The sequence below is a fragment of the Notamacropus eugenii genome, chromosome 4, assembly GCF_028372415.1.
Source record: "Notamacropus eugenii isolate mMacEug1 chromosome 4, mMacEug1.pri_v2, whole genome shotgun sequence".
Classification (NCBI taxonomy): Eukaryota; Metazoa; Chordata; class Mammalia; order Diprotodontia; family Macropodidae; genus Notamacropus; species Notamacropus eugenii.
This window is the reverse complement of record NC_092875.1, coordinates 403,231,378-403,242,714: the sequence shown is the minus strand read 5'-3', so window position 1 is coordinate 403,242,714 and position 11,337 is coordinate 403,231,378. Positions and strand designations below refer to the sequence as shown.

Genomic DNA, 11,337 nt, shown 5'->3' with positions numbered 1-11,337 from the left:
ACTAAATTCCATTAATATATGTAGTATTTATAGTTTGTTATTCACAGAGCATGATCATCTGCCTATGATTGTTTTCTAATTAAAAAAAAAACATTTTATTTTCAGCTCCAAATTCTCTCCCTACCTCCACAACTCCCTCATCCACTGATAAGACAAGAAATATAATACCTATTATACATACATATGAAGTTATTTGCATATGATTTTTTAAAATTAGAAGGAAAGTTGACAACTTAAGTTATGTGTATCTCTTTCTCCCAGTAGAGTCTAGTAGTTTTCTCACACACACACAGAGATAGATACATACATACATGCACATATGTTGTATGTTTGGATATATATATGTATATATAGTGAATAGTCAGAGCTATATATGTGTATATGTATATGTGCACACACATACACCATGTAAAGGCACTGTCACTTTCTTAATCTGAACATTTTATTTAAAGGGGCAGAAAAAGATCATTTTCTGTGAAAGTGAGATAAGCAGCTTGAGAAAAATAATTGTGTGAGAACTTGAGGGAAAAAATTGCTTTCTCCCTCCTTCTGCCTCCCCCTCCCAAAAAATGCTTGAGGAAACATAGAATTCTGAGAGGTCTATATTGAAAGAGTAAACTCAAAAACATTGACTGACAGATAGAAACTAATCTACATATACTCTCTTTAGGATTTGGAAGTATATATATCACCAGCAAGCTTTGAGTCAATGAATTGTTTGGTGACTGTGGGACTATTGAATATGAACTATTAGAGTCATATCTGACAGAAATATGGATTTCGGGTTTCTCAATTTAAGTTGGAAATGAGTGATTGTACATGAGGGTCCCTGATTTGAAGTTCAGAAGCCAAATCTGAAGTTTGGGAGTCGATGATTAAAGGATTTGAGTGCCAGTGTGGGAGTGAATAAGTCAGTGAGAGAAAATGAAGAAAGATGCTGTTTTACAGAAATTCAGATGCCAGAAGCCCATGCAGGTTGGAAAGGTGATAGAATGGAGCAGCTCAGAGGATGACACAAGGTGAGACCGACCTAAATATGGGGAGTTAATGTGTTTTGAGAAAATTGCTGTTAGAACTAATTGGAAGAAAGGATAGTTTATTTGTTAGAAGAGCTAGGTGAGAGAAAGGCTGCCTTGCTCTTTGGTGCCCTCTGCTGCTTGAGGACTGGAAATCAATCCCTTGCAGGCTTGCCAATTCTCTGAAAATTTGCCTCACTAGACTCTAAGTGAACTTTAGCATTTCCTTTCAATTACTTAAAAGCATTATTTCTAAGAAGAAGCCCACAGATTTCACCAGACTGCCAAGGCGGTCTTTGGCACCAATAAATTGAGGAACCTCTGTAGAATCAGTCAGGATGAATAGGAAGCCTATTTGTCCAGGTGGGCACAGGAAGTTACCTCAGCCCCTTAGAACCCCTGCCCCAGCTTCCTTTAAATCAGATACACTTCAAAGGAAGGAAACACACTTCAAAAGTCAATAGAGAACATTTTAAGTTTTGCATATTACAGGATTTACGAGAATTGTTTTTCAAGGAGTGTTAAACTATCTTAGAACCTAGAAGAGGGAACAAGCCTAGTAGGAAGTTTAACTGACCCCAGGTTTCCAGTTGCTGTTAGCTAGAAGTACTTGACCCAGCTTCAGGAGCCTGAAGAAGCAACAGCTGTCTGGCTGGTCCAGTGGGAAAACAGAGAGTCTCTGTAGAGAAGTGATCTTGCCTAACAGGTGATAAATGGTGCTGTTTCTTAAAAGAGGCCAGTCCAGAATTGTGAGTTACCTTGGACACATGAGTTTCACTACTCCCACCCCTCTGTGAATATTTGTACCCACTCTTCTCTCTATGCTACCTCTCAAGATACAGGTTTATGCATGGACTCTTATGTTTTGATAACTCCTGCTTTTGCCTCCCATTTAGCGGTATGTTGTGATTTTTCTTGCTTTTGCCTTCTCGTTTAGTAAATATTAAACCTTTATGAGTTATGGCTCATTTGTAGGAAGCTGAGCAGCAGAGACTCAGAAGCATATTTCTCCCATTTAGGAGTTACCTGTAGGACCTGAGAATGATAAACTACATGGGATCATGGCCAACTCCACCTCCGGGGAAGCCTTTTAGATCTGCCAGTGTGGACTCAGTTTGGGATGAATGAGCAAGTCCAGAAAGGGAGAGATGGAAGAAATGAATGATGCCATAGCGCTATGATGGTGCTCTCCCCCTCTCCCCACCCCACGCCTAAAATGGTAACTTAAAGAGCAGCAGAAGGTGAAGACTGTTGTGTGGGGTAGATGCTCTTTATTCCTCACACCTTTGCTCCACAGGCAAGCCTCATATCACTGATGTGAAGCAGGAACAGAAGGAGCATAGGGCTCAACTCCCTTATTTTTTTCCTTCTTTGCTTCCTCTCCTCCACCAACTCTCTGCTAACCTTCCTACCTTCTCCTCTCCTAACTGATACCTGCCCCTTGCCGGTTTGGGTGGCTGCCCTCCAAGGGGAGAGATAATTGGACTAGACAATGATTTCAACAGCTAAAGCCTTGGTAATCTCTTAGGGTAAAGGCAGAATCAAGTATCAGATTTGGAAGAGGCAGGGCAGGGATTCTAAGAGGCTGAGGTGACTTTTGGTGTCCACCTGGACAAATAGGCTTCCCCATCTGTCCTGAGTGATTTTACAGGGGTTCTTCAACTTATTGTTGCCAAAGACCCCCTTGGCAATCAGGTGAAGCCTACGGACCTCTTCTCGGAATAATGCTTTTAAATAATTAAAGAAAAACCTAAAGTTCTATTAGAGGTTAGTGATACAAATTTTTAATCCAAGTTCACAGAGCCCTGAAATCTATCTATAGAGAATAGATTTATTCTATTTTTTTAAGTTTAAGACTGTCTGCTTTAAGACACTTGTCTGTGTGCCATAGTTAGGGCTGTCCTGCCTAAAATCGAACATCTGATCACCTAAAAAACCAGACTCCTAAACTTACGATGTGATTTTAGTCAATACAAGTTAAGCTCTCATTGAATATAGGAAGACATTTTCAAAGCAATTCTACCAAATTCCTATGACAGCAGCACACTTGCTAGAACATTCGGTGGTCAGAAGACTGCTGCTATTTATTTAATCACATGAAAAAAGTGCAATCAGTTCCACAAATGTCCAGAATATCCTCCTCCTACCCCATTCTACTTTATGTGTATAAACCAGCAGAAGTCAAATCACTGCAGTCACCTCCTTTCTAGCTAGACTGTTCTCAAGTGCAGACCATAGACCTGTTTTCATTGACTTCTCTTCTTCCTCTTTCTGAAGCCTAGGCAGTTGGCAAGTAGTGTCCACTGTTTTCAAAGGAGTTGAATCTGACCTGTTAAAAATTAAAAACATTAACCAAAATGAGTTTTTAGAGACTCAGAGGTCTGAAGGATTTGCTAAGAGTCCAGATCCCTTTGTCCAGTTGTATCATTCTGTCTGAATCTAAGATCTGGTTCTGAAGGGACACTGAAATATTGTTTTAAATCAGGCATGTGCAGTTGCTTTGGGGTGACTCACACCACATAGTGACTCCTACATATGTACCTTCAGTATAAAGTGATATTCAGTAGCCATTATCAAGTTATCCATATGGGACATGAACTTCTCCCTTTGGTCATTAAGGTGTTCTTTCCTAATCGGAACACTGGTAATGGTTTCAGAGATAAAGGGGGTGACATGCACTGGGAGGTAGAATTTTTTTAATTCATAGCATTTAGAGCTATGGGGTATCTTAAGGATTGATCATATACTCCAATCACTTCAATTTATAAGTGGGAAAACTGAGGCCCAGAGGTCTAAAGAGCACATAGCTATTAATTGGCAAGGCCAGGTTCAAACCCAGGCCTTCTGATACACTTTTGATATTCTTTCTATTAAATCATAGTATTTCCTCTTAGCCAGTATAAGATATTCCCTTGAAGTAAACTGGAAACTTTTTAAAAGTCTCAGTTATCACAAATTTTAAAAACAAAACCAAACCCTAGAGTTATTATTTTAATAAAATGACATGGTATGTGTGCCTGTATGTGTGTTGTTGCAGCTGGGGTTGGTTACAAGACAAATTATGTAGCTGATTAGATAATATATTGTCCAGAAATATCATCTCCTATTGTCTCCAGTGACCTAGTATCTGAAATTCCCTCTGTTATCGAGTCATTCTCTGAGAATAAAGTTTCCATGGGTTCTTGGTAGAGTCCATAGGAAGGCCCTGCATGTACCTGACATGGTAGCAAAGAACTAGAAACAAAGTATCGCTTGAGGATTGGCTGAAAAAAAAAACTGTATGGCATACCATCATAATCCCATATAACTGTCTATAAAAATGATGAACATGAGAAATTCATAGGAATGTTTAAGGACAGAAACTTTTACAGAGTGAAGTAAGAAACATAAGGAAAACCACATTAAGCAACAATAACATAAATTTTTTTAAAAAAACTAAAGGAAAACTTAATGCTAAGTAATCAAAATGACTAACTTGGGCCATGAGGAAGAAATAAAGAAATGCACTTTCCTTGGTTCCTTGGAGAAGTAGGTGACTATAGCTGAAGCACATTGCATAGGACTTCAGATATGGGTCACTGGGTTTCTTGGTTTTGCCTAACATTTTTCTTCATTTCAAGGGAAATAAAATATTTCAAGAACAATCTAATGAGGAATCTAATGGAAAGTCCTAGCAATATTTTACAGCAGAGATTTCTTCTAATTAATGTAATTATAATTTGAATGGCAGTCAGAGATCCATTCAAAGCTTATTTACTCTTAACCAAACACAAGGGCCAAAACCAGTGCCAGTGCTCTCTTGTAACTGAGTATTTGGGTGTGTGTTTGGGGATGAGGAGTATGGAGGAGTGGGGGGGGGGGGCTGTATTGGGAAATAAATATGATATAAATGCAAAACATTAATTTAAAATATAAAACTAAAATGAAATTTCAAAATGTACATTCTCATAGGGAATTTGATGTACCAATCCCTTAGCAACCATTGTACTCATGAACTACTTTGGGGGAGGATTGGAATAGATGGGAGTACTTCAGTGGAGAGCCTTGGTCAACTGGAGATACTAGATGCCTAGAGTAAAGGAAAGGAGGACTCAGAGGAGGTAGTGTCTTAAAAAGACATTTTAATATTTTATTGAGCAATGTGTCATACATTTACTTTGGGTAAGATAGCTAATGACATCTGTTGGTGGATAAAAGCAATCTCTACTCACATATAGCCAAATTTACAATTCTGGCTATCAATAACTATCAATTTTGGCTTCTCCTTGAGCTTCATGTGTTCCCATCAAGTAGGTAAAATGTATGCCTATATAAGGTCTTATTTCTACTCTTAAATGGGTAACCTGTGAGCCATCTCCTGTCATCCTAATTTATATCTGGCCACTGGACCCAGATGACTCTGGAGGAGAAGGTAAGGCTAGTGCTTTGCATATCCATCTCTCACTTAAATCCAATTCACTTGCTAGGCCTGGCATCATCTTCTTGATGTCGTGGTACTCTTTAAGAATGGACAGACCACAAATAAGTAACCCTAACACACAAGCACAGTAGGGCAGATAGCAGAAGAGTCACTTGATAGAAAAGAATATAGGTAAATACAATAAATGAAAAGAGAGGGTTACTGCTACAAAATCAAGGATCCTATGCATTGATGGAGAAAAACTGGTGATCCATTAACATTAGCCAAACAAGTAGAGAACTCTTGTGATAGTTATCTTAGGAAAATAACAGCTTCCTCCCTCCTAATGCCTGTGCTCTGTGCCAAAACAAAAAAGAAACCTAACTGCCTGTCTCAAAAAAGTATCCATTCTTTAGTGTTTTTTGTTGGGTTTCCATATCTGCTTAACACCTGCTCATGCAGTATGGGGTGGAAAATGAATACCGTTTGTTCGCACTCCATAGACTCTGATAACGGATAAAACTAACTGTAACTGAGGGATTTACTCAAGCTCTTCAGCTGTGGTCTCAAGTAAAGATAACAAAAGGAAATGTATTCATTTGGCAAGGAGATTAAAAGACTGAAGATTAAATCAATGAAAACTAAAAGATTAGGTAAAATACAAAAAGAAAGTTTTAAATGGAAAATAAACTTTATTTCTCTAGGTTCTGAAGGGTTAGGGATTAACTAGCTTTCAAACATAACTGGTTGCTTTCATCATAGTCCTTTAACAAAGTTTTGTTTTAATGAATTCTTTAAAAAAGATTTGCAAATTCAGTGGCTTAGTTTTACTCTCTCACAACAATATTATATTTTGCTGTATTGACTTTTAAAGCTACATTATACTAAGTGTACACATACATATTTCAACTGCACAATATTTCTCATTTATATTTTCATTTAAAACCTTTTCCTAATAGTGATGTAGAAAAAAAGAACATTGCTTAGTATTAGTTGATTGGCAACTTAGATTGTGAGACCAAGGGAATCTAAAACTTCTACAATAGTTCATTGTAGGGTTAAAAATGTCATTGTCGGATCCTTTGGCCACATTTGCATGACCTTTTTGTGATTTGTGTAAAGGATATTGAGTTCAACCACGTGTTCTACAGGGGATTGTTCTGTTTTGCTGCCCCATGCCATTTGCACCAAATGGTAAAGAATAAATAAATGTGAGTGTAAAATGCACATGTGAGGTTATCATCATTAATAAGAGCAACAGCAAGTTATCGTTGATAACCTGGCACTAAACTAAAAAACTGAGGGAGCATAAGACAAATATGTATGGTTATATAATGTAATGAATAGGTAGATAGGTAGACAGATAGGTAGGTGAAGAGATAGATGATGATAGATGACAGACAGGTATATAGGCAGGTAGATGGATGAATGATAGGTAACAAGTAGAGAGACAGAGAGAGAGATAGATATATACAGTGATACTTGACTTCTGTCATCATCTGAGAATTCCTCCATTAAGTTCTTAATTCATGGCTTTACTATGATATTGAGGTGACCATAGATCCTTATTCCTTGAAGGTTATTCTAATGAGGAAAAAGTTTTGACAAATTCTATCATTCTAGAAAGGCCATACTTAAGGACCTAGTTAGTGCTGGTCTGTATGACTGTTGCACAAGAACCAATCTAATTAATTTGGAGAGGCTCATACCAAGACCAGCTGCTTTGGCCACAACAACAATCAAAGACCATCTTACATTATGGAGGGGTTGAGATCTATGTTGACAGAGAGCAATCAACATCAACAAAATTATATATCCTTTGAGTATTTATGGGTTAATCATTATAAATCAATTTCCCCCAAAGTTCAAGTTACCTACTTCCTCCTTTCATTCAATGATACTTTATTAAGCACTTGATTTATGTTATCTGCCATGTCTCTGCATGGCAGTGGTAGTAGGAAGATTATAATACATTATCCATGTTTTCAAGAATATGTTCAAAAAAGGGTGATAAAACATAAAAACAAATAAATACAATTGATATAAATAGCTGATGAATACATAAGATAAGTAAAAGTAATGTGTTATATGATAAAAGGAACACTAGAATGTTTTCAGATGATCAGTGTTGAAAGGGTCCTTAGAGATCATTTAATACAATTCCCTCATTTTTTAGAAGAGGAAACTAAGTATCAGAGATGTGAAAATGGCAAAGAAAAAAATTCTTTTTACTATATTACATTTGAAGAAAAAGTTGGTCTTAGAGTGAGGAGATATTTGGGGCATGGATGAATGGATGGATGCACAAACAAATGAACTAAAAACTTTATCAATTTGCAAAAAACGCAAAAAAAATAAAGAAAGTGAGAAAATGATTCTTCAGTTTGCACTGAGAGTTCATCAGTTCTCTGTCTGGATGTGGTTAGTATTTTTTTCAGTATGAGTCCATTGGAATTGTCTTGCATCATAGTTATTAATCAGAGTAGCCAAGTCTTTCACAGTTGATTATCATTACAGCAATGTTGCTACTGTGCACAATGATTTCATAATTCTACTCACTTGACTTTGTATCAGTTTACAAAGGTCTTGCCATATTTTTATGAAACCAACCCCTCATCATTTTCCTTAGTACGGTAGTACTGTCATCATCATAAACCCAAACTTGTCCAGTCATTCCCCAACTGATGAGCATTCCCTCAATGTCCAATTCTTTGCCACTACAAAAAGAATAGCTATAAATATTTTTTGTACATGTAGATCCTTTGCCTTTTTCTTTGATCTCTTTGGAAGATAGACCAAGTAGTGATATTGCTGTATATACACTTTTTATACAGTTTTATAGCCTTTTGGCACACTAAATTGCTTTCCAGAATGCTTGGACCAATTAATTCACAACACCAACAATTCGTTAGTGTACCTATTTTTCCCTCATCCACAGCATTTGTGATTTCTGATACGTGTGATTTCTGATAAGTGATTTCTAGTAAGAGTTATTTTCATTTGCCCTTCTCTAATCAGTAGTGATTTGGAGCATTTGTTCATGTGACTATTGATAGCTTTCATTTCTTCTTCTAAAAACTGCCTGCTCATATTCTTTGGTCATTTATCCGTTGGAGAATGGCTCTTATTTTTATATATGTGATTCAGTTCTATACTCATTATATAATTGAGAAGTGAAGTCTTTATTGGAGAAACTTGCTTTGAAATTTTTTATATTACTTCATTGCCTAAGCAGCAAAATGTAGTTCATCTGCTTATCTCTTTTAATTATGTCTATTTTTGCTTTTACTTTGACATCATGATGCTACCTCTGCCTTTTTTTTTTACTTCAGCTGAAGCACGTTAGATTCTACTTCAGTCCTTTATTTGAACTTCGTGTGGGTGTCGTTCTGTTTCAAACGTGTCTCTTGTAAACAACATAGTGTTGGAATCTGGTTTCTAATCCTTTCTGTTTTCTGCTTCCATTTTATGGGTGAGCTCATCCAATTTACATTCACATTTATGATTATTGTATATTTCGCTCTATACCATTATCTTCTGTTTATTCCTCTCTTTTTATTCTGTCCCTTCTTAAAAATCTAACCACTGCCACCCTTAATCTACCTTCCCCTTTATCATCACCCCCCCTTTTATGCCCTTCCCCTCCTATTTCCCTATTAAGTTATATTTGTATACACAGCTGAGAGTGTAAATATTCTTCCTTCTGTGAACCAATTCCAACGAGCTTGAGGTTTAAGCACCACCTGCCATCCCCTCCATTTCCCCCTCCATTATGAAAACTCTTCCTCGCATGGCTCTTTTATATGAATTTTTTTCCATTTAACCTCTTCCTTCTTCTTTCAGTGCTTCTGTCTTTTTCATCCCTTCATTTTTTTGGAGATCATTCTAACATAATTAGTTCCTACCCATGCCCTCTGTCTATGTAAACCCATTTTAACTGTCTCAGTAATGATAAAGTTTCATCTTTCAATGTACATAGTTTAACTTTGTTAAGTTCCTTATGTGCTCTTTCATGTTTACTTTTTAATGATTTTCTTGAGTCTTCTGTTTGAATGTCAGATTTTTTATTCAGCTCTTGTGTTTTTATCAGAAATACTTGAAAGTCTTCTATTTCATTAAGCATCAATTTTTACCCCTGAAGGGTTACATTCCATTTTTCTGAGTAGGTGATTCTTGGTTGTAATTCTTGTTCTTTTGTCTTCTGGATTATCATATCCAAACATTCTACTCTTCTTACATGGAAGCCACTAAATCTTTTGTGCTGATCCTCACGGTGGCTACATGATATTAGAATTGTTTCTTTCTGGCTGCTTGAAGTGTTTTCTCCTTCACCTGGGATCTCTGGGATTTGGCTATAATATTCCTGGAGGTTTTCATGTTTAAATTTTATTTATTTATTTATTTTTAGTCTTCAACATTCACTTCTGTAAGATATAGAATTCCAAATTTTCTCCCTCCTTCCCACCCCAAGATGTCATGCAATCTGATATCGACTCTACGTATTCATTCTTATTAAACATATTTGGTCATGTTGTAAAGAAGAATTAGAACTAATGGGAGGAACCATGAGAAAGAAGAAACAAACAAAAACACAGAAAGAGCAAATAGTATGCCTTGATCTATACTCAGACTCCACAGTTCTTTTTCTGGATATGGATAGTATTTTCCATTATGAGTCTTTTGAACTTGTCTTTGATCCTTGCATTGGTAAGAAGAGGTAAGTCTATCAAAGTTAGTTATCACACAATGTTTCCATTACTGTGTACAATGATCTCCTGGTTCTGCTTACTTCACTCTGCATCAGTTCATGTAAATCCTTCCAGGTTTTTTGGAAGTCTACCTGTGCATCATTTCTTATGGAATAATAGTATTCCTTTATATTCATATAACACAACTTGTTCAGCCATTCCCCAGTTGATGGACATCCCCTCAATTTCCAGTTCTTGGCCACCATAAAGAGAACTCCTATAAATATTTTTGTACATGTGGGACCCTTTCCCATTTTTATGATCTCTTTGGGATACAGTCCTAGAAGTTATATTGCTGGGTCAAAGGGTAGATAGTTTTATAGCCTTTTGCCTATAAATTGCTCTTCAGAATGGTTGGATCAGTTTACAACTTCACCAGCATTAGTGTTCGAATTTTCCCTCATCTTCTCCAACATTTATCATTTTCCTGTTTTTGTCATCTTAGCCAATCTGAGAGGAGTGGTATGGTACCTCAGAGTCATTTTGATTTGCATTTCTCTAATCAATAGTGATTTAGATCATTTCACCATATGACTATAGATGGTTTTCATTTCTTCCTCCAGAAACTGCCTGTTCATATCCTTTGACCATTTATCAATCAGAGAATAATTTGTATCTTAGAAATTTGAATGAGTTCTCTATATATTTTAGAAATGAGGTCTTTAGCAGAGACATGGGTTATAAAAGGTCCTTCCCAGTTTTCTGCTTCCCTTCTAATCTTGATTGCATTGGCTTTGTGAAAAACTTTTCAATTTAATGTAATAAAAGTTATCCATCTTGTATTTCATAATGTCCTCTGTCTCTTGTTTGGTCATAAATTCTTTCATTCTTCATAAATCTGACAGGTAAACTATTCCTTGCTCTCCTCGTTTGCTTATATCATCAGCTTTTATATCTAAATCATGTACCCATTTTGACTTTATCTTGGTATACAGTGTAAGATGTTGGTCTATGACCAATTTCTGCTATACTATTTTAGAGTTTTCACAGCAGTTTTTGTTAAAGGGTGAGTTCTTATCACACACTAGAACTAGAAAAAATGATTTGGAAGAACAAATAATCCAGAATATCAAGGGAATTAATGAAAAAGAAATGCAAGAGAAGGTGGCTTAGCTCTACCAGATCTTAAATGGTATTATAAAGCAGCAATCACCAAAACTTCTTGGTACTGGCT

The 11,337-nt window shown here is 36.4% G+C and overlaps 1 protein-coding gene across 1 annotated transcript in view; it reads left to right on the top strand.

Annotated features, from left to right (window-relative positions):
* The first annotated feature begins 1,633 nt into the window (after positions 1-1,633).
* Positions 1,634-11,337, top strand: part of RAB3C (RAB3C, member RAS oncogene family) — a 379,873-nt gene continuing 370,169 nt past the window's right edge. The window contains exon 1 of the mRNA XM_072605576.1: positions 1,634-1,722. The gene's annotated coding sequence lies outside the window, so the exon portion shown is untranslated. The remainder of the gene's footprint in view (positions 1,723-11,337) is intronic.